We start from the raw sequence: 23,537 nt of genomic DNA, 5'->3' as shown, positions 1-23,537 counted from the left end.
ACACATTGTTTGCTTGAACCCAGCTTACCAAGCGACAGTGAATTTACAACCATTTGCACCCGAAGCATGACACTTTTCACTACTCCACAAATCTAGTGATCTGAGACACCAGTCACTTGAATAACTATGTAATTAAACAGTCTTTATAAATAGGTACATAAGCATTCCCTTAAACACCACTCAAATAAAAATAGCCTACAAAATGGAGCAATTTTTCTTGGGTGAATAACCAAGGGTCCTATATTGATTCTTCATAATCTGGAATGGCTGCTATAGGGAGGAAGCACATATTTTCTATGCTCGCGAGAGCCCAAGACTACTATACAGATTCTTATACTGTGGTGACCACCGTAGTACCTGAGCACCTTCCAGTAAGTAGTGCATTAAGCAATGTTTGTTCTCTCATTCTCTTCCTCGTGCACGTTTAGCTCGTGCTAGCAAAGGCAAGGTCAAAGAACTGCACCTTGCACTTGGAGCAGAAGGTGGTGATGTTTGTGATGGCCTTAGCTTGGGGGGAGGGTGCACGGGGTTCATTTCAGTCTTGGAATGGCCTGTGAGAAAGCTCTGTCTCCAGCACAGATGAGTATTACTGAGTTGATTTCACCCATAGTAGAACATGACTAGCAGGCACTGAGCTAGGACTGTTGCTTACTGCACACATTTGCTTGTTTCACTATTACCTCATCCTCCCATTCCCACACACACGTCATTCACCTTATCATAAACCAGGACTATGAGATGTCTGGGTAAGGGACTGTCTTTTTACTTCATGCCTGTATAGTTCCTAGCACAATGGGCTCCTGACTGAGGCTTAGAGGTGCTAGTGTTATACAAACAGTAAATACCTACCACCTACAGATACTATTCTGGAAAGTTCTTGCCTGGGACAACAGCATCCTGAAAAGAGTCATGGTAGCCACGTGACCCTAATTAACTGCCTTGACTGAGCACATTGGCAGCTCCTCTACCCTCACTTTCCATTTTGTCAACTTATTCTCTTTTTTTCAGCTAATGGCATTACATTTATCTATCATTTTTTTTTATTTCCTTCTCTTGCCCCCCTGCCTTCTCCTGTCTGTGGGGATCTGCATTACTGTGACCAACAGACAACTGACATTTATTTCAGTGAGGTATTACCCCTCACATAAAAATTTCTTGGGCTGTGATTCCTCATGGCGAATTTTCTCCCAGAATGTACTTTTAAGCCATTTACAACCCCCACAACACAGCATGCTCTAGCATACGGATAACAGTCATAATATAATGAAAAGCAGAAACTGCATTAACAGTAATCTCATCAAATGTCCATTATCAGTTATATACCACATTCGATAATCAAAGAAAATAAAGGCTATAAAACAAATATTCAAATTCCACCTTAATTATATTTAGTTCTAAAAACCTTAGAGGAAAATTATGATTTATTTCTGAAGTGTCCCACAATATGCTAAACACTTTCCAAATATAAAAGAAGTCACAATTCCTGCACCTTAAAAGAGTTTACACAGTTCCTTTTGTCAAGAACCCCAATAATTCTCAACTATTTACAGGAAGTAAAATTTCTGATAGTGACAAATTTTTATGGAAAAATTAATTTACAACACAGTTCTTTATCTGATCTACTCCAGAGCCATGTGCTCATAAGCAGTTTTTGCATGAAAACCCTACATATTTTTTAATTAAAGAAATTAAATTTGGGGATAATAATTGTTTGGTCCACAAAGCTCTCTTTGATTTGAGTTAATTTGCAGTATTCAAGGAATAGGAGGCTCAGAGCTGGATATAATGTGTGCAGGCATTATGCACGTTTCTTTTTATCTCTTGTTAATATTTTCTTACCTCATGCATAATATTTCACATCCACATCAGTCTTCTCATGGCAATCTGCACTCTGCCCCTTATATTAGCCTTTTTTTGTTCTGTGTAATAATTCAATCTAGAATGATTCAATACACTTTGTAATTGAAAACTGCAGCTCATTAATTTCTAAACATTCTTTGTATTTCATGCTACACCTGTTCTTTTGGCACAGCCAGTATTCTGAATTCATCCATATCCTCCGGAGTAAGCTATGTTGCTAAGATACATGTGTTGTCACAGTTTTCCCCTCCAGCATACTTTCAGTTCGTGATCATACTTGTTTAGCATAATTAAGACTGAAAAGTGCTAAACCCTCTAATCCTTGCTAAAATAATCCTGGATATAACCCCAGTAATCAAGATGAGTTCATAATTTTTAAATATTTTATTACAATTTTTTTTTGAGTTGTAACATTTGCAGGTGACATTCTTGCAGATCATAATGTGATTTCATCATCATTCTGAAGTCCCTTGTTGATCATCCAACACTGAAAGCGCTCGGAACTGTGGTGGTCCAAAGTGTCTACTAGCACTTCCCCGGGCCCTGATCCTGCATTTCCTGAGTGCAGGATTCTGCATGGGTGCAGCTGCACCTACACTCAGTGAACTGCTAGATCAGGCTCAAGATTGACTTTCAGACAAGTCTAGAGTGCAGAATCAAAAAAATGGACCAGATTCTGCTCAAGCATCAAATCCTATTTGCCTTACATGTGCTCTCGGTTACACTCATGTAACTCAGGAATAACAACTGACTGTAACCATGTTACTTCTAATTTAAATCTAGAGTAAATGAAATCAGAGCTTGATTCCAAGATCTCCAGCAGTGGAACTACATTCTAAAGAAGTCTCAGAAATAAAGCCCTCAGTAAATAAAGCCCTTATCATCACCAGTAAAGTCTTGTAATCTCTAATTCACCAAGAGGTATAAACATGTGCCCAAACTGAGCTCAGAGAAGGCATGTCTACACTTACCGTGGACTGACACTGCAGCGATCGATCCACAGGGGGTCGATTTAGCGGGTCTAGTGAAGACCCACTAAATCGACCACTTATTGCTCTCCCATCAACTCCGGTACTCCACCGGAACGAGAAGCGTAAGGTAAGTCAACGGGAGAGTTTCTCCCGTCAACCCAGCACGGTGTAGAAACCACAATAAGTCAACCTAAGCTACGCTGATTCCAGCTACGTTATTCACGTAGCTGGAGTTGCATAACTTAGGTTGATTTAACTCTGTAGTGTAGACCTGCCCAGAGACTATTCAGGTACTGAACATTAGGCGGGTACTTAGGTCTCTTGTTAAATTTGGGCCCTATCTGAGATACAAGAAGAAAATGGTAAGATAAACGAGGAGGAGGAGGAATGAAGAGAATTACTAATTGCAGGGAGCTTCTACAACACCACAGTGAAATACAATATTTATCATATTGTTAAAATTGTAAATTATGGAAAATAAAGCAAAGACAAAACAAAGAAAGTTTCTCCCATACAAAGAAAATTAGAAAATAAATGAAAAGATGAAAAAACCTTCTCATGCCTGTAACTTCTAACGGGAGTCAGGTTTTATTATGCTGTTCAGATGCTTTTTGTCCTCTTCTAGTTGCTGCTCCCATAAAACAACCTTACTGGCTTTGGTAACTTGGACAACTGGGTGCTTCTGGACATTATTTTGTGGTTTCTTGGTTTCAAACTAGATTAGCAGGCACTAGTGAGTCTAAAAGTAGAGCAACTAATATCCTAGACTAGAAACCAGTCAGTCTATATCCTATTTGAATGGTTCAATTCCTCCCCACCCCCGTATATATTAGTCTTCTTTCCCATTTACTACCTCTTTGTCTCCTGTGTTACTCTATTAAATTTTCCTGCCATGTGAGTGTTTATGTGAGAGGGCAGCAAACTCACCCATGTTGCTGGTTGAAGTGATTGCCACTAGGAATTCTCACTCTGAGAGTCAGCAATTCCAAGGATGAAGAAACTATCATCTCAAAAGGGGAAAAACAGCAGTTCTGAAACAAATTTAAATAGCTTCTTCATTTTAAAATGGTATCATTCTGAAAACAGGCTGCCACCAACCCATTTCTCCATCAAAGGTTTTTGTTATATTACCTATTTGGCTTAGGAAAAAAAACGTCAGTGTGCAGGCAGAGTAGATTGTTTCTATCCCAATGATGTCTTTTTTTTTTTAAATTAATTGGCACAAGTCTTTCTTAAAACATGACTTTCAGATGAAGCACAGGAAACTACCACTCCTAAGCCCCTATTGCCAATACAAAAATCTGGCATTTCATTTGGAATTTGAGGTAAAACATCTTTGGAAAGAATATTTTGTTCTTCTGAACACCAAGAAACATTGATGTTAAAAATCCATGCTTAAAGTATCATTCCATTTTTACAACTCATCCATTAGGATTAAACTAAATACTGAACCAAAAGATGTGTTTTCTTCTGCTTCTTCAGCCAAGTTATTTCCCCTTTTTAGCTTATCCAGGCTCTTTTTAATTATCTTTTTCCAGACTAGAAGTAAAAACAAAAAAAAACCCCACAAAACCCCACTCTTCTCTTATTTCATACTACTAATATCAATCAACATTTTAAGTGGTTGAAACCATATAAAATAGATAAGCTTATTATTGTTTTGATTCTCAGCTATAAAAATAGCTTAAGAGAATTAACCCATAGCCCCAACATAAGTTATTCAGTAGCTGCTAGCATGTCAACTTGCTGAGCAATGCATCTGTCTTAAAACCTTCTGTTTATTGCAAAGGTGGTTGTCAGTTCAGAGGTCTTTTGTCAGTTTCAAAGCACCAAGCTGCAGGTTTGAATGCTAACAGCATTTGGAATTTGAACTGAATGAAAAGTTGTCATTTAGGATCTGAAAAATTTCAGCTCCATGAAAAATACAAATATACATGATGTTACTTTCAATTTTCATGCATTTGTATTAAACATATTGCTACTTTAAGCTGACTCTGAGTCACAGCAATGTGCCTCACTTCCATATAGGCTTTGGTAACTGCTTCATGATAACTTTTTCTGCACTGTAAAATCACCCAAAACACTCCTCACCCAATAACATTTGAGACGTGATATAATGCATAACACTTATTAAACACCTCCCAGCCACGTTTAGTATAGAAACAGACAATATAACCTTTCATCTCCATATTCATTTACTCTTGCCTAGGAAAGGGCAAAGCTACTTGCTCTATAAATGCTACTACCCCTGATTCACACACTGAAAACTAAGAACATACACCCAGTAATAAGGCTTAATGTAGGACATTATACTTGGCAATAAACACTCAAATCCTATAGACATACCAGTTTCTTATTTTTACTTTGACACAATATTCATCTAAGAATTGCTATAACTATCAAGAACTGAATGCAGTATACAAGTATATCCAGGGCCGGCCTTACCATGGGGCAAACTGAGGCGGCCGCCTCAGGTGCCAGACCGGGGAGCGGGGTGGCCTACTAGGACCCAGAGGGTAGAAAATTGTGTCTGTTGCTGGTGCATATGTATTCTCTCTGCTCTAGATGCACAGAGATGGTGGAGTGCTGTGCTGGAGGAAGGAGAGCACAAGAGACATAACAGGCAGGCAGGAGAAAAGGTGAGAGGGAATAACAGAAAGCAGCAGGAGCTGCAGGGAGAGAGAAGAGGAGGAGCGTCTTATGTACCTCTCTAGCACCCCCAGGAGCCTGGACTGATTAACACCAGCTTCTCAGGGAGCTTCCTGTTTCCTGCTGCTTTCCTGAACCCACTTGAGGAGAACAGGCAGTCAGTTAGGCCCTTAAGATGCTAATATCTTCCCTCACTCAGGCCCTGCTACCAGCCTGCTTATTTGTCCCCTTCAATTGCGTGTTGAGAGCCACTATAGCTGGCACAGAACAGCAGTCATGAGTGAAAGAAGAAAACGCCCCTCTGGGGCAGCATTCAGAAAAAGAAAGCAAGCAAAGGAAGCTTTTCTATCTAAGCAGGAAGGCGCTCTCCTGAGATACATAGACACAAATGTTCACGGAGAGCCTTCCGGCCCGAGTGAGGATGTGAGTGGTGAGGAGATGCCTGAACTTCCAGTTAGTCAGAGTGCAGGTGACCTGGCAGCTACTGCAGCATCCATATCTCCATCTCAAATGGATGTAACCAGGCACATTCCTGAAGAAAAGTGTAGATCAGAGAAGAGTGTGGTGGAGGGGCAAGAAACAGCTGCTGCTGAGTTTAGTTCCTTATGTCTAGATGATCCAGGACTGTGGACCCACTTGAGCAGCAGCCTGAGGGACTTCCTCGTACTGCATGGGCCACAACAAGTGAAAAACTTCATGTTCCCCCAAAGACAATGAAAATAGAAGTGTCCATCCAACACATTACTGGCGTGAAATCCCCAATGGTGATAAAATGGAGAGGCCATGGCTTATATACTCAAAAATCCAGAATGCTGCATACTGTTTTTGTTGCAAACTCTTCCAGTCTAATGTTCTAGACACATTAGGTTCTACAGGAACAAAGGACTGGAAAAATCTGGCTAGAAATCTGGCATGCCATGAGAAGGCAGCAAATCACCAGAGAGCATTCCATAGGTGGAAAGAGCTTGAAATGAGACTAAGGTTAAAGGCCACCATAGATGATCAGCATCAAGAGAAGACTGTATCAGAGTCTCTTTACTAGCAAAATGTTCTGAAAAGGCTCATTGCCGTTGTGAGAATGCTTGCTACCCAAAAATCTAGCACTGAGTGGCACTTCAGATCAGCTGTATGTGCCAAACAATGGAAACTTCCTGAAAATTGTGGAGCTGATGGCTGAGTTTGATGCTGTCCTCCAGGAGCATCTACGAAGAGTCACCACCCAAGAAATGTACATACACCACTACTTTGGAAAAACAATTGAAAATGAGATCATACAGTTACTGGCAAAAAAAAGTCAAACAGAAGATTGTAGCAGATCTGAAGTCAGCAAGCTATTACTTGGTTATTCTGGACTTCACACCTGACATCAGCAATACAGAACTGTCATAGGTCTCACCCCCACTTGGAGCTGTTGGGTTCACAACATGGGGACCTGCATGGATCCTTCTAAACTAAAATCCTAGTTTAGATCTGGTAAAAGCTGCCACCACCCAATAATGTACGTGTATTGGGACACGGTCCTTCCCCAAAATCCTTGGGGATCCCAAGAGCCCCAAATCCATGCAGTTCTTACACCTAGGAGAAATAAACCATTCCCCCCTGCTTCCTCCCCCCTCCCTTTTCCTAGGAGAGATACCGGGATCCAATTACAGAGGGATGCCTTCCTTTTCCCTCCTCCCCTTTCCCTGAGAATTTACCCAAGGAAAGATCAACCAAGTCCTTAACAGAAAAGATTTATTAAAGAATAAAAAGAAAGTAACTGTCTCTGTAGTACCAAGATAGAACAATACCCAGGGTCTAAACTTATCAATCTCTGGAGAGAATCCCCCCTCCTTTCTTTCTCAGTAAAAGCAATAACAGTACAGAATTAAAGAAATTCTATAGCAAAACACAGTATTGCAAATACAGAAATAAAAGTATAAGAATACTAGTTCCTTGCTAATACTCACTAGCTTGAATAGAAGAATTTATTGCAGAAACCTGGGAGGACTTGATTAAGATGTCTGGACTCCCTTAATTCCCAAGAGAGACTCTCTAAAAACAAAGAACAGAAAAAAAAACTTCCCTCCACAGGGATTTGAAATTATCTTGTCCCTGATTGGTCCTCTGGTCAGGTGTCCACAGGTACTGCTTGTTAACCCTTTACAGGTCGAAAAAAACCCTTAACCCTTAACTAACTGTTTATGACAAGAACAAATGACTTTAATGGTGCATTTTGTAACAACAACAGAACCTAGTGAAAACGTCCCTGCAATGGTGACTGTCAGAGGGCATTTTCTAGAATTTATTGACATTGATGATACTACAGGAGCTGGTATGACAAATATGCTTTTTAAAAAGCTGGAAGATATGGGAATTGAGATAGCTGACATGAGAGGTCAGGGCTATGATAAGGGTGCCAACGTGAGAGGAAAGAACAGAGGAGTGCAGACACGGATCCAAAAGTTAAACTCTCAAGCTTTTTTTGTCCCATGAAGTTCTCATTCATTGAACTTGGTGGTCAGTGATGCAGCATCAGCTTCTAGTGAGGCTGCTGAATTTTTTAATGTAATTCAAAGCATCTATGTATTTTTCTCTGCACCAACTCATCGATGGCAAATTTTGAAGCAACGTCTGGGAACATCTTCTCTGACACTGAAACCACTGAGTGCCACATGATGGGAAAGTTGAGTGGAGGCGATAAAGCCTATCAAACACCAAATTGGGAAGATAGATGATGCCATAGTTGCCATTATGGAGGATAATGCTATGACAGGACTGGTTCGTGGGAGAACAGTGGCAGAGGGAAATGGAATCACCAGAAACATACATAACTTCAAATTTCTGTGTGGCTTAGTGTTGTGGCATGACATACTGTTTGAAATAAATGCTGTAAGCAAGAGACTCCAAGGTGTTGACCTTGATATATCTGGAGCAATGGAACAACTGTACAAAGCAAAGTCATACCTACAGTCTGACTGGTCAGATGAGGGATTTCAAAACGTTCTGAAGAGTGCACAGAAGTTGGCAGAGGAACTTCACACTGAAGCTATTTTCCCACCCATTCAAGAATACAAGAGTCACCGAAGAAGACGACATTTTGATTACGAGGCATGGGATAATCCCATAAGAGACCCCAAGGAACACAGCAGTATATTTGGGATGGTGTATGATATTCCAGAATTCCTCACTATACCTGAAGAAGACCTACATCAGCAATGCAGGGCACTAGAGACAGTGTTGACACATGATGGCATGTGCGCTATTGATGCGAGTGATTTAGGTGATGAACTGAAAGCACTTTCAAGATACTTTTCAGCAAGATCAAGTCCAAAGGCTGTTCTGGAATATATGTGCACAAATAAGATGACCATCCTCTTTCCAAATGCTTTTGTTGCTCTGCGCATACTACTAACACTTCCTGTAACAATTGCCAGTGGAGAACGTAGCTTCTCCAAGCAGAAGTTAATAAAGACACATCTACACTCCACAATAACACAAGAGAGGTAGGTCGGCCTTGCAACCATCTCAATAGAGCATGAGCTGGCCAGACTGTGGACCTTCAGGAAGCAGTTCAAATCTTTGCAACCAAGAAGGCACGGAAAGCACCACTTTGATTATTCTAACAGATAAAAATGCCAGTGTTTACTATGCAGGCAAGAAAAGTTACATTTGCTGTTCAGGCATTTGAAAGTTAAATGTTACTTAAAATTTTTGAATAAGGCATTTTAAATTGTTAGTTCTCCTTTATTGGGGTAGATAGCAGAGCAGTACCAGGAAAGGAGTAGAACAGGAAGAAGGCAGAATTGAGACCTTTCAAAGTTTTGGCCCAAGTGAAGGGGCATGGGGGCGAAATTTGAGCTCCCCACCTCAGGTGCCAAAATGTTGTGGCCCGGCCCTGAGTATATCTAGTATAATTTGATCATCTGGGCCTGAAAATGTTAGCTTGTGGTTAGCTTTATGCACATGACTAGCCCCACTAAAAGCCAAGAATACCGATGCTGAGGGGTCAATGCTAAAATAACCCAGACAGCAAGTATCAGATTTGTGAATCTGACGGTTCCTACAGCGCTCACAAATATTAGGAGATGCACATTGGAGAACATTAAAAGTTGCACAGCTCTAAGTAATTGGCGCTAATATTTTTAAAAAGAAGCTAGGTTTGTAAGAGTTTATAACTTTCTAATTCTAACTCAATTTTTTTGAAAAGTCTGGTATCCTTGCAGTTGCTGAGGACTAAGTGTGACAAGTGGGCAGTAATAAAAGCAAGCATTTCTGTTTATCTAGGTAACTACATTGCTCTCCTGACTTTATTCAAACTCAAAAGAAAATTTTCAACTATGAGCTTACACCAAGCATTGAGAATTTAATTTAAAAAGGATTAGTTGTGACAGTTCAAAAAGAATAAAAATAGGGGTCAGAACAGGATGGCCATTACAACTTTAACCATGGGGTATATAATAGCTCCAGTTTTCTTTTACAACCCAATACAGCTAAAAAATTCATTTAACCATTTCTGTCCAGATCTTCTGTCACTTCTATCCAAGTATTTTACTCTCCACAGATCTGCAAGGTTGGGGTAACCACTTATTAATGGACAATTATCATTGCACTAGATGTGTCTGCCTATCATGAATTGAAAGGTGTAGGATGACCAACCGATTTTGAGCTCTACATAAAAGCCTGATAATGTGGATTCCTATGCAGGATGATCTAAAGATAACTGGTATAAAATTGGTTATTCATTAAACGGGAAAACATTTCCATACCTTGAGCAGGAAGTAGAAAATGGCTGAGAGCTTTGTGTATAAAAAGGGATAGCCTATTAAGGTGGTAAAATATATGTATGAGGAATCTCTCACTATACAGCTGAAGAAGGGTCTGATGTTAATCCTTAAAACATAAAGCATTAGAATCTTGGGCTTTGGTTCACTACTGTTTCAGAGCAAAAAGAGCCATGAACACCACCACTTCCTGCAGTCCATGGGTTTTCCTTGGGAGTCTCATATAAAAGTACTGACCTGACCTGATTCTGCTTAGTTTATGAGATTAGACACAGTCATAACTCCAGGTGACTATCACCAGCTATATAATGTTACATTATAAAATCAAAGCAAGGTAAGAAAAACTTGTAAATAAAATTATCCCTTTACAGTTCTCCTAATTCAAAAAGTCCAGCCTGTTTCCTGTAGAAGTGATTAGTAATAGAAAATAATTAGAACACGGCAGATGGAAGAAGGAGGGCAAAACGAAAACAACATATACAGCCCAGGAAACAGCCTGACAAGTGATGGAATTGACAGTCAGCAAACCAGCTACAGAGCACCACAGTTTGAGAGTATTTTATGTAAGCAGGCCTATTGCACAAGTAAAAATTACCATTAAATGCCACCTTTAGAAACAATGACCAAGAGACCCACTTTATCCTAGGTATGACTATTGGAAGGATAGTGTCAGAAATCACAATATACTTCTCTTAAAATCCCCTCACCACTTCCTCAAATAACCAAGGAGAGCCTGCTGAAATGATTTTCCCTGAAGATCCCTCTTTGTAACCAGTGATTAAAATGGAAGATGAGCTCTTGTGCACAGTTTATAAAGATAACACAACACTGCATTATGGAGTAAAGAGATCAGATCCCTCCTGAGCCTCCTGTAGGACCTTCTCTCCTTCACATCTCAGGAGATCCACAGGAGTGATCTGATCTCTTTACCCACCAGCACAGTTCTCACCCAGATTCTGACATCTCTGTGTCCTCCTCCACTTCTCTGTGTTTTTGCAGTGATAAAAATTTCCCTCATGGACTACAATAGGTTTGTCCTTTGGTGGAGATGTCAGGGTGAACTATGCTTGGAAGAGAGATCTGATCCCTTTTTTGGGCATGCTTGGGTCTGCAGGATGGGAGATCTCTTCGTGGGAATCAGGAAGCCCATCTCTCCAGAGCAGACAACTATATTATCCTATAAACTGTACACCAGAGCTGATTTTCCAGACCAGCTATTATACGGGGTAATTAATCTTTCTCCTTGCCTTCTCTTGCTGCACCATGAGCTTATCCTAAGCATCGTTCTATGTACCCCTCTGTTCCAAGCAGCCTCTTCATATCTCTGAGCAAGACACAGGGTAGGGCTGTCCTCCTGATCCCTCATTCGCTTTCCACAGACCCAATGATTTGGGAGGGCCTCAAGAGCAGCTCTGTGGTAAAGCAGGACAAGACAGGAGAAAAAAGCAACACTTCCTTCCCTGCTCCACCTGACAATTAACTTTCTCCTCTGTGATGAAGGACATTAGGCTAGTGTGAGCCACAGGAATTTGGTCTGCTGAAGAAGGCAGAAAAGTGCTAATGCCTCCCTCCTTGCCTTTTTCTGCAGTGAAGACCTGTTCCTCAGCTCTCCCACGAAACCCTCTTTGCTTTGGACAGCTCCTTGGGGCCTCCACCAAAAGTTTACTCTCACTAATGTACCCACCCTATAGCTGCGAGGGCTTGTTATGGCCCACACCTACCCCAAGACCCACAGGGGAAGAAAAGCAACAAGTTCCTACAGCTTGTCAGGATTGTGGTGCCACAACAACCCTCCTAAGGCTCATTAGGGGTTGATGCTCTTACCTTGGTGGAGCCCTACTTCTCTGCATTGCCTGAAATCCACAGGGGATGTGCACCTCTGCTAAGGTCTTAGCAGACGTGCATTAGTGAGGCAATCCTCTTCTGGCATTAAGAAATAAGAGGGAAGCCCCCCACCAACCTTCCTTCATTTCCCATCCTATTCTATGACTACTTAAAAAAATGAAGGAAATTTCAAAGGTCAAGTTTAGGTTGCAATGGTCTGAATGCTTAAATTTAAGAAACAAAAACAAACAACCCTCCATCCCAAACCTACAGTATTAGGAACTCTAGCAATGGCTGTACTTTACAAATAAGGCACTCAATCTACCTTAGATCTATGTGTCCATACCAATTATCTGACAAGCATAAAAAGGAATATCATGATCTTATTTCATCTAACAGATTCATTTAATTAGTGACCACAGAGGCAGAATTCTCCAATCTTAATTTTACAGCAATGGGGCTGCTTTACAGTCTTAACAGTCATTCACAGTACTCATACAGAAATTTTCCAAATTCCTGAACCAAAAAGAAAAAGGGTATATTGAAAGCAACCATTCTCCAGTCTTTGCTGAGGGCCTGATTCTGTGAACCAAGGAGAACATTCAGCACCTGACAGTTTGGGCCCTGTGATTCCAAATGGCAGTCAATTTTCCAAGTATAATTAGACAGAGAGCTAAAGTGCCTCTGTAGATTAACCTAATTTGCCCTGCAGTATTAGAGCACTTATGTGATAAGAGCAAGTTAGTGTGGTGAGAAATCATCTCCTTAAGTGTCAGAGACATGTATATAGGAGACAAATAATTAAATTACTGCTCTGTGGTTCACATTCTTAATAGTATACCTACAAGGAAGGGAAGATGGTAGACTGGCTTCTCTACAGGGGCACAGTATTATAAAGCAAAGGTGCCTTGTGTTAGAAGTACAACTGTAACTGGACATTTCCTAGATTTTTTAATATCTTGTGTAATGTATGTATGTATTTTAACTCATGCCCTTGATAGGCAATAATGCAGGTGAACCCCTGAGAGGTGCCAGCAACTTTTACTTCACCTTAATGACATTAACATTCGTTGGACATGCAAACTCTTTCATAGGACCTGAGGGGTTAATTGGAATCAGCTGGGTGACAGTCTTTTAGTACATATCTTCTTAAATAAAGTACAGGAATAAACAGTGGCCATCTGAGCACCTACTTTGAGTTATCAAGGATAAAAGTATTTCAAACAACCTGCAACAGCTATGACCTTGCCACTTCCTGAGGGCACATTCTGCCCTTGATTGTTAAAGCGGTGTGCTGTTTCAGCCCCTATTGGGCGTATCACTGCTTCTGGACACCCAAAACAACTAGTGCCCAAGAATGTCTTCATCCATCTATGCTTTCACGATCTCCAGGGCAAATGACTGCAATATAATCTAACTGGGATCAACTTGAAGGCCACATGGAAACTACAACTAGTCCAACATGCTGTGTCTGCTAAGCAAGACTGAACAACAAGGATACATCATGCTCTTCACTGATTCCAATTCAGATTCGAGATCAGAATCAAGTTTTTGGTCCTTAGCTTTAAAGCTCTCAATGATAAAGGGTTAAATGTTGTCAGAGTCCACCTCTTCCCCCCATACTATGTCACAGAAATTTTGACCAAAGGGTGAAATTCTCAGAGGCAGAATGTTCTTCCTGTAGAGGACTATTACATAAAACACTACCACTGCAGATCTGCCTGAGCCTGACCTTTGTCATTTAAGGCCCACTGGAAGCTCTTTAAGCAGACTTTTCCTCAACACCAGGGGGGGCATAAGGACTCAGGTATGTTTCTCAATATGAGATGGCAGCCTAAATTAGGGAGGGAAGCTAGGTCTAACTTTGGACATATATAACTGGGACTTTAACCTTGTTTATGGCTCCTGGATACAATGGTGATGGGTGTATTAGAAATGCACATAGAGATTTACACTACCTCTAGGCTCTTAGTACTAACTAGACTCAGGAGCTGGAATGAAGAGCATTATAAAGATTTACTGTTCTGGATCTCTTTGATCAGCATTGTATGCAGAATCCAATTTATCATGGAAAGGTAAGAATGGCTGTCTCTATTATCAATATTGAAAAATATAACAAAAATATTGTTGTTGGAAGATTGCTTCTCCAAGACTTTACCTAACTCTTTCCACTTCAGGCAGTATGTTGGCACGAGGCACTAGAAGATCCTTGTTCACAGCCAGTGTAATTGCTTTTATTGTAACTTTTCTTGCAGAAGTGTCAGTCATTTCTTATGTAAATAACAATGACTACTAAATGTAACTTGCATCAATCTTAACATACAATTAATCTGCAACTATTTAAACTAGGCACTTCATTCTTAGAGACAGAGGATATGTAGCAGCACAGCTAAACCTTGGATAGACTTCACTTTTGTAATATTTTAAAATGCCAATATATTAGTGAAGTAAAAAAAATATGGTAATTTAAATCAGTTCCAGATAATTGATAATGACCTTGGCAAAGAGGTAAGTATCTATATATTTATTAATTCAATAGAGCTATCATCTTACATGAAGTATTTAACTGAATCAATTGATCTGCTTGCGGGCCACTAACTCTACTGTGATAATTACCTTCTGAAGGAGGAGAAGTTGCAATCATTTGTCAACTATTCAAGGAGTGAAATGCAGAAGAAGCTCTGGCTCTGGGGTACTGGGAACTATCACCATTTCTGCATTAGGCCACTTCAGGTGGAACACACTTTCAATTGAGTCTTTAGGCTTGTCTCCCTAGCTCTAAGGACCATAATGGCAGCATAACTTTGCTTTCTGATCAGCCTACAGATTATCTGAGGCCTGGTCTACACTAAGGGGGGGGGGGGTCGAACTAAGGTACGCGACTTCAGCTATGCGAATAGCGTAGCTGAAGTCGAAGTACCTTAGTTCAGGCTACTCACCAGTCCAGACGCCACGGGAACGAAGTCCGCGGCTCCAAGGTCGACTCCGCCACCGCCGTTCGCGGTGGTGGAGTTCTGGAGTCGACCGTAGCGCGTGGGTAGTTCGAACTATCGTGTCTTGATTAGACGCGATAGTTCGAACTCCGAGAAGTCGAACTCTCCGCGTCGACCCGCGCGGTAAGTATAGACCTACCCTGAGGAACTATCATTACATTTTTAGCTGCTGTGCTGAAATATATGTTCAGGGCATTCAGCCATGCCAAGTCCACTCCCTTTTTCAATTCTCAAACCCACCAGTTATCTAACTTTATTCATTCTGTCAGAGGTCATGAAAGTCAGAAATCAGTAAACTAAAACATTTTTTATTTTCTATTTACATTGTATTGTATATGACAAGCAGTCAGAAGCCTTCAGGTAATCATATGGTAATCAAAGGCCTTCAGGTAATCACATAAGTGGTCAATTAGAGTCTCATGCTTTTCCCATTAAAAACTATCTTGAGTCACACAACAATATATTGGTATGCCCCTTACAGGACTCAATGCTTCTGCTCATCATGATGGCTTGTGTTTTGCAATCCTCCTCCAAATATTGCATAGTTTGTCAACTTTGCATCTTTCATGGTCTTTAAATCTTTCTCCTTTGCTAAAGCCAGCTAGTAAGGCTCTCCCATCAACCACAATAATTTTTTTTAAAATTCACCCAAAATATTTCAACTGCTGTAAATTAAAGTTAATTTCCATAAAGAGACATCTCATGTACCCTTGGATTCCCAGACACTGGCACTTGTCAAATTTACTACTAGGCCTAGGACTCTTAATATTTTATTTTGATGTTTGAAGTGTGCTTTGTCGCTGCCCTATTTCCTCTGTGCGTTTATGACAGAATGTGAAATTACAACCCCAGCGGCTATTCCCCAATCAAGCCCTGTGTGTCCTTGTGCTCTGTTTGTTCTTCTCCAGACATTATTTTTACACATCACCATTTGTCTCACTCATGACACAGGCAGGCCTGTATCACAAAGCCTGTATTGTACCCTGATCAGAACGTCCACAGGTCTGCAGCATGTGGTTTGGGTACAAGCTCATCCCTACTTTAGGCAGAGAAGCTTTTTCCTCCCTTGTGCCTTGGAGAAAACATAAGACTTTATACCTAAGAGTTGAAAAATTAGGGAGAAGCTATAAAGCTGCAGGATAAGGCTTATGAAGAGGCACATTCATAAAATACAGAGCCCCGCAAAATTATTTTCTCCTTCATCTACTGGAATAATTCCCTTTAGTGAATATTATTACAAATACCATTCAGATAATAAAACAGCATCTTCTGTCATGTTTAACTTTCTACAATTTTCTTTGCATCTGCTGTTAGACTTGTCCAATTCCAGTTTGCTTATATATTTCAATTTGAGCAACAGGGATTTAATACTCCCCTTTTTATCATTGAAGACAAAGAAAAACTTCTCAATTTATGTATAAACACACTACAGAATGTGTATAGAGATGCTTTATATGGAGGTTAAATCATTCTAGTTATTTATATTAATGTAAACAAGGAGAAATATCAGTTTTTTATTAGGGCTGTTTATTAATCAGTTTTAATTGCACGGTTAAATAATAGAATACCAATTGAAATTTATTAAATATTTTGGATGTTTTTCTACATTTTCAAATACATTGATTTCAATTACAACACAGAATATAAAGTGTATAGTGCTCACTTTATATTATTATTTTTATTACAGATCTTTCCACTGTAAAAATTATAAACAAAAGAAATAGTATTTTTAAATTCACCTCATACAAGTATTGTAGTGCAATCTCTATCATGAAAGTTGAAGTTACAAATGTAGAATTATGTATAAAAAATAACTGCATTCAAAAACAAAACAATGCAAAGAGCCTACAAGTCCACTCAGTCCTACTTCTCGTTCAGCCAATTGCCAAGACAAACAACAAAGAGTCCTGTGGCACCTTATAGACTAACAGATGTATTGGAGCATGAGCTTTTCCGGGTGAATACCCACTTCGTCAGACATGCATCCAACGAAGTGGGTATTCACCCATGAAAGCTCACGTTCCAATATGTTTGTTAGTCTATAAGGTGCCACAGGACTCTTTGCTGCTTTTACAGATCCAGACTAACACGGCTACCCCTCTGATACAAGACAAACAAGTTTGTTTACATTTACGGGACATAATGCTGCCCGCTTCTTATTTACAATGTCATATGAAAGTGAAAACAGGCATTCACATGGGACTTTTGTAGCTGGCATTGCAAGGTATTTACATGCCAGATATGCTAAATATTTGTATATCCCTTCATGCTTCGGCCACCATTTCAGAGGACTTGCTTCCATGCTGATGATGCTCATTAAAAAAATAATACGTTAGTTAAATTTGAGACTGAACTCCTCGGGGGAGAACGGTATGTCTCCAGCTCTGTTTTACCTGCATTCTGCCATATATTTCATGTTAGAGTAGTCTTGGATGATGACTCAGCACGCTGTTCATTTTAAGAACACTTTCGCTGCAGATTTGACAAAACGCAAAGAAGGTACTAATGTGAGATTTCTAAAGATAGCTACAGCACTCAACTCAAGGTTTAAGAATCTGAAGTGCCTCCCAAAATCTGAGAGGGACGAGGTATTGAACATGCTTTCAGAAATCTTAAAAGAGCAGCACTCTGATGCGGAAACTACAGAACCCAAACCATTAAAAAAGAAAATCAACCTTCTGCTGGTGGCATCTGACTCAGATGATGAAAATGAACATGCATCAGTCTGCACTGCTTTGGATTGTTATGGAGCAGAACCCATCATCAGCATGGACGCATGTCCTCAGGAATGGTGGTTGAAGCATGAAGTGACATATGAATCTTTAGTGCATCTGGAATGTAAATATCTTGCGACGCCAGCTACAACAGTGCCATGTGAACACCTGTTCTCACTTTCAGGTGACATAGTGAACAAGACACAGGCAGCATTATCTCCTGGAAATGTAAACAAACTTGTTTGTCTGAGCGATTGGCTGAAGTAGGACTGAGTGGACTTGTAGGCTCTAAAGTTTTACATTGTTTTATTTTTGAATGCAGTTATTTTTTGTACATAGTTCTACATTTGTAAGTTCAACTTTCATGATAAAGAAATTGCACTACAGTACTTATATTAGGTGAATTGAAAAATACTATTTCTTTTGTTTTTTACAGTACAAGTATTTTTAATCAGAAATAAATATAAAGTGAGCACTGTACACTTCGTATTCTGTGTTGTAATTGAAATCAATATATTTGAAAATATAGGAAATATCCAAAATATTTAAATAAATGGTGTTCTATTATTGTTTAATCATGCAATTAATTGCAATTAATTTTTTTAGTCGCTTGACATCCCTATTTTCTTATAAATACAGCCTTTAAATAAACAGCGACGAGTATCAGCATACCATAAAAATACAACAGTGTATTCACTTTTATACAACACATATTTTTAAGGGGCTCTGGAAGTTTCTATTGCAGACAATAAACGTTTAGTTTGCTGGAGAAGGTTACGGTCTGCAGCTTAACTGCGGATACAAGTACTTTGTCTTGTGTGCTATCGCTATCCATAAAATATCTTTATATAGCAGAGACAAGGTGGATGAGGCAATATCTTTTATTAGACCACCTTCTGTTGGTGAAAGAGACAAGCCTTCGAGCTACACAAGCTCTTCTTCAGGTCGGGAAAAGGTACTATCTGCTTAATCTTGTATTTAGCTGTAACACTCTCAGTACCTTTCCCAAACTGAAGTTGGTCCAATAAAAGATATTACCTCACCAACCTTGTCTCTCTAACATCCTGGGACCAACAGGGCTATAACAACACTGCATACGTTATATAGCAGGCAGTTTTTTAAAAAGGCAAGGAAATATTATCTAGTGTTTTGGGTCACTCTCCACTAAGCATTTCTGAAACGCATTATATTTTACACAAGTGACACAGCATTTATATAAAAATGTATATTGTGTATCACACAATTTTAATGTTCTTTATAAAACTTAGCTGAAAGTGATAAATTCTCATAACGTGTTGCATGAAGCCACTAGTGGGGTCTATATTGACCACATGAACCACAAACCGTTCAAACGCTCACCTTGTTAGCTGAGGTGTGACTCTGATGGGGCTGGGAGAAGTGTAGATATCTGGGTGTGGGGGTGAAGGATCTCAACCAGGAGCAGCTAGGGCAGTGCTCCGTGTCCTTTTTCAGCTTCCCCCTCTCACTTGCCTTCAGCATGTGTAGGGGCGGGGCGGGGGAAGAGGGTTGATTCTCTCTTTCCCCTTCCCTCACTTCCTTGTGCTGCCGTGAAGGAAGGAAGAGTGTTGCATGCTACATCTGGGCACTGAAGTCTGTCTCTCCCACAGCTGCTGCCATATGGTGCTGGGGGTGGCTGATTGGCTCCTCCCTGGAGGAAGTGGATGGGGAGGAAGGTAGGATATGCTGTGTTGCCCCTTTCTGATCCAAGCAGCTAGTCAGAGTTTGGGGAGATGGGAGTGTTCCACCTGGGAGTAGTAATTAATGGAATCCAGTATTTTCTTCGATCTAATCTTGCTTATTTATAAGGACTGTACAAGGTCCTGCTTCCCCAAATGCAGGAGAAATCAGAAACAAAGTAATAGTTTCTTAACTTACAGCCCCGAGCCTCTTTAGCCAACATCAGACCCCCAAAACTCTCTTTCTGGCTTTGTCCAGGGTCATACACCATACTCACAAGCTGCTACTTGGCTTTCTCGTTTTTTGCTGCTCTCTGTGTCTCAGTTTGTTTGCTCTTCTCTTTTCCCTCACATACACACAAACACACGTATTTACCTAAAATAATACTCAGCAAAAGTCCCTCCACCTATCCTATATAAAACTCCTGGGTGAGTTCACCCAGATCTTAGCCCTTTTGTCTTAGGTGGGGGGTTGTGATTAATTTAGCCATACAGCTATGCTAACTGAAGAGTGTGTTCACACCTAGCAACCTCATAAGGTTTTTTAACTCGTCCTATAACAAGGTTTCAGGCAACTCAGAACAACTGCATAGGTGAGTAGCCACTTTGGGTTTCCTGGTTCAGTTTCCAGTGAGGGTCCTGGAGCAGGCCTAAGGGTATAGAGAGGACATGGCCTACACACCAACCCTCAGGTTTGTAGTATCTGGGACCAAGGGCGCCAGTTGAAGTCCACACTAGAATAACCCTGCTGGGTAATTTGGGGCATTACTCCAGTTTGGTAATAGTTTTAAATGAAGTTGCAACCTCTGCATTTATCCATGCTATGGTGTGTACGTCTCACTAGTTACATCTACACTGCAAAATTCACCTCCATGGCAGAGTGTCTCAGAGCCCAGGTCAACTGACTAGGGCTCACACCAGAGAGGGGGAAGGGTATAAGGGTATATCTACCTGCAATAAAACACCCACAGCCAACTCATGCTTGTGGGGCTCAGGCTGCAGGGCTCTAACACTGCAGTGTAGATGTCAGGGTCGAGCTGGAGCCCAGGCTCTGGAACCCTTCCCACAAATGGGATGCTGGACTCTAGGACCCCTCTCCCTCACAGGGTCCCAGAACTCAGGCTCCAGCCAGCTGACATGGGCCAGCCATTGATATGTTATTGCAGTGTAGGTATGCACTGGAGCCTGGGCTCTGAGGGCAAGTGGGAACATCTACACTGTTATTTTTAGTCTTGTAGCGCAAGCCCAAGTCAGTTGACCCTGGCTCTGAGTCTCACTGCTGTGATTTTTTTTTTGGCAGTATAGACTGACCCATTGTTTCTGTGCCCACATCAATACGGTTCCAAACCAAACAACGAGACCAGACTCATAAAAACTGGGCTTCGGGCCAATTCAGACTGTTATACATTTTGGAGACAAAGCAAGTTTGGCTGCTTATAACTTCCAAACAAAGGGTGTGGGATGTGGCAATTACATGACTAATGTCTCTAAGGCTTTTCATCTAAAATTTCAATTCGGGAGAACTACTCAATAGTTCTTGATCTATTCCATGAGAAAAGATATGTACATTTTTATTGATAGAAGTCTGACTTGACAGCATCCATCTAAGAAAAAAACAACAATTGTGTCCTTCCATAATAACCTCCTCTACAATCCTTACACTGTACAAACTTTTCCAGCAGTGCAGAAAATGTTATGACACTAAACAACAAAATTCTATTATCTCTTCACAGAATGACTCCAATGATAGCACTCGCTTTGAATAGTGGTGAGTATGTGAAGTATGATAAATGCGATAAGAGTGGAATTTACCAAAAAACCACACAACCACCACCACCCACATGATCTGGTGATTTCCAGAACTTCTGTTCAAGGTTTTGGCTTAAATCGAACCCTTGTAGAATGAAAGAAACCCAGTGCAGAAAGCCCACTCAAGACCCTCCAACAGGATGTAAACCCTTATTAGGTGGTGTAAGTGGTGTGGAGGACCTTGTGTCAGCCTTCTGCACTGGACTGAACTTTACTTGTAATTAACAGGTGACATTTTCTACTAATATTTTACATCCCTCATTATTAGGATCTATAGAATTCAGTACCAACCAATTCGTGAGGTTCTGAGTCCCCTTGAGTCCCCTCTGAGTTCATTGGGAGTGGAGAAAGCTTCTTAAGTACTGAAGAAAAAGCATATAAGGCCATTTGGACAGTCTATGCCAGTGATTCTCAAACTTTTTTTTCCGCAGACCACTTGAAAATTGCTGAGGGTCTTGGCGGACCACTTAATGATCTTTCCAAATGTTGTTTGTACCATTAGCTAACTATTTTAAAGCGCTTTGTATAAAAGCACTATATAAAAGAAAAAGTTTTTTGTTCTACAAATAAAAGCACACAACTCATATTTTAATATCAGCAGTCTTACCTTTCTAATGCAATGGATGTGCCCTCTGTCCCCTGCCACGGCAGCCCCCCGAGCTGGGGCTGGGAAGGAGGGGGGTCTCTCCGTCTCTCCCCTACTGCAGCAGCCCCTGAGCTGGGGCTGGGAAGGAGGTGGGTATCTCCCCCTCCAGAGCAGCCCCTGAGCTGGGGCTGGGAAGGAGGGCCATCTCTCCCCAGTAGCCGCAGCCCTGGAGTTGGGGCAAGTTGCCTCTTTCTCTGGTCGCCGCAGCCCTGAACGTCCCAAATTCCCCCGACCCTGTCTTCTCACCCCACTGCCCCCTCCCCACAAGGCCACCACCTAACCTTACATGTGCATCTTTTCCAGGGTCCAGGCACCTAATTAGTGGAGTCACGCCTGTGTGGCTCCACTAATTAGGTGGGTGACCCTTCATTCTCTTGTGCGCGGTTGCCCAGGCACGTACCTTAGCAGGAACTATCTGCGGACCACCTGAATGGAGCTTGCGGACCACAGTTTGAGAACCTCTGGTCTATGCTATTTAAAGAAGATATTTTACTTACAGCTGTCATTTATAGGGGCAAACTGATATTTCAGAATGTTGATCCAACCTATTGATTTGAAACAGTTTTCTTGTTCCCAATAAATGAAGTCTGTAAATAAGATAAACCTATTTTTAATGGAATAGGCTTCATTTGGCACTAGAGATAGATTCTGGAGACATGTTCAAATGCATATTGTTTCTCTTTCACATTGATGAGTGAACTTTGGCAGTCAGAGATGGTCACACAGTACTACTTTCACAGTGCTTTTCAACTGTAGTCATGCCAAGCACTTTACAAAAGCAGATAAGCATTAGTATCAATTTTATAAATGGAGAAACGGAGGCACAGAATGGTTAAGTGATTTGCTCAACATCACACAGCCAGTCAAAGGCACTAGGGAACAGAACCCAGGTAAATCAGACCTATTCAACTGCTAGTTTCAGGCAAGAAATCATGTGATTAAAATGGACAGCTAGAATCAGTATATTTTCTAATATATTGAGGGCAACGAAAATGATCAGAGGGCTGGGGCCCGTGACTTATGAGGAGAGGTTGAGGAACTGGGCTTGTTTAGTCTGAAGAAGAGAAGAGTGAAGGGGGGATTTGATAGCAGCTTTTGAACCAACCTGAAGGAGCTTGGCTGTTCTCAGTGGTGGCAGATGACAGAACAAGGAGCAATGGTCTCAAGTTGCAGTGGGAGAGGTCTAGGTTGGATATTAGGAAACACTATTTCACTAGGAGAGTGGTAAAGCACTGGAATGGGTTACCTAGGGAGGTGGTGGAATCTCCATCCTTAGAGATTTTTAAGGCCTGACCTGACAGAGCCCTGGCTGGGATGATTTAGTTGGGGTTGGTCCTGTTTTGAGCAGGGATCTGGACTTGATGGCCTCCTGAGGTCTCTTCCAACCCTAATGTTCTATGATTTACTACATTAAAAAAGTTCAGTCACTGCAGCGTAGACACAGAATGTCAATACATGTAAGGATTACATCAAATGTGTTCCTGATCTCTGATTGGGAAGATGAATGTGTAATCAAACCTAAATGTAGTATTTTCTTTTGTGATTTACAGTAATTTGCAAAAACCTCTTAATTACATTGTAACAGGAGAGTCTACAGTGCATATTATATAT

At 40.8% G+C, this 23,537-nt stretch overlaps 1 protein-coding gene across 3 annotated transcripts in view; it reads right to left on the bottom strand.

Moving 5' to 3' along the window:
* CHN1 (chimerin 1) overlaps positions 1 to 23,537 on the bottom strand; it is a 145,020-nt gene that overhangs the window by 50,990 nt on the left and 70,493 nt on the right. The gene's annotated exons all lie outside the window — the stretch shown is intronic.

Source organism: Mauremys reevesii, linkage group 11 (assembly GCF_016161935.1).
Source record: "Mauremys reevesii isolate NIE-2019 linkage group 11, ASM1616193v1, whole genome shotgun sequence".
Taxonomy (NCBI): Eukaryota; Metazoa; Chordata; order Testudines; family Geoemydidae; genus Mauremys; species Mauremys reevesii.
The sequence above is the reverse complement of the archived record's forward strand: the minus strand, read 5'-3'. Positions and strand labels throughout refer to the sequence as shown.